Consider the following 1,516-nt stretch of genomic DNA (forward strand, 5'->3'; position numbering starts at 1 on the left):
CCATCCAAGTATATATAAATATATGTATTAGGGTTTTAATAAGAATAGAAGATAGATAACCATTCTGGAGAGAAGGGAGCGAAACATCTTGAGAGGGAGATTGGAAGAAGGAGTGAAGGGATTCATTCAAATTCTAAAAGAACTTTAAAGTTGTATTCTTTATGCATCAATTCTTAAATTCATGGCTTACGTTCTTAATATATATTTTATTTATCTTATCATGAGTAACTAATTCCTTTATCCAAGAGTTGGGTAGTATTCAAGTGGCTTAATATGTTTGTTTGATTATATTGTAATTTTCTTATTATTGTTAATCTGTCATTGAGCACTTTATATATTGAGCCTCCCAGCTCAGGTCCTAAACTCCTCTAAATGCTTTTTGTGATGTCATGTCTAATAATGATTTGTGTTTAGTTTTTCAGATCTTGACTAACAGGACAGATCAGGACTTAATTGGAAATTAGTACTTATACTGAAGTCAGAACTTAAGATATCAGAACTTAAGTTATCAGAACTTAAGATATTAGAAGATATTTATCAGAAGATAATATCAGGACTTCAGAAGACTTTCAGATAAGGAAGGCGGCTGATTGAAAGAAAAGAAGATTGAGTCTAACACAAGAAGAGATATGTATGAAGAAGAATTCTATGATGAATAGAAGATTTGGAGGAAAAGATAACTAATTGATATATTCTAGGATGCAGACTTATATTCGATATCAATTAGAAGATTATCTTGTAATTGTGTGTCTATATAAACACAGCATAGGGTTTACACTAGATGTGTTATCATAATCGAGAATATTATTCATTGTAACCCCAGAAGCTCTCGTGATATTTGTTCATCACTGAGAGAGAACGGTTCCATTGTAATACTATTTTATTAATAAGATTATTATGTGTTTCATACTTGTGTTCTTAATTCGATATTATTGTACTATACACTATATTCAACGCCCTTCTACAGTGTGTGTGACCTAACAAGTGGTATCAGAGCTTATCTGTTAACACATATACAGTAAAGATCCAAAATAATCATGTCTGAAAAAGAACAAACTCCAACCAAGCCCACCAAAACTGAAGAAACTCCAAAGACTCAAATCCATAATCGATATGAGACTATTAGGGTTCCCATACTGAAACCTTCTGAATATCCCATATGGAAAGTGAGGATGACTATGTTTCTGGAAGTTACAGATCCAGAATACCTTGACAGTGAATGAAGGACCACATAAGCCAACCAAGCTCTCTGTTGTAGTTGCAGATCAGCCAGCAAAGACCGTACCAAAGGAGAAAAGTGAATATACAGCTGAAGATATCTCATCTATTGCCAAGGATGCAAAGGTAAGGCATTTATTGTATAGTGCCATTGATAATGTCATGTCAAACAGGGTAACTAACTGCAAGACTACAAAGGAGATATGGGATGCCTTGGAGACAAGATGCCAGGGAACTGATGTAATTAAGAAGAACAGGAGGACTATACTCACTCAAGAGTATGAGCACTTTGACTCAA

The sequence above is a fragment of the Apium graveolens genome, unplaced genomic scaffold, assembly GCF_009905375.1.
Source record: "Apium graveolens cultivar Ventura unplaced genomic scaffold, ASM990537v1 ctg3311, whole genome shotgun sequence".
In the NCBI taxonomy this organism is placed as follows: Eukaryota; Viridiplantae; Streptophyta; class Magnoliopsida; order Apiales; family Apiaceae; genus Apium; species Apium graveolens.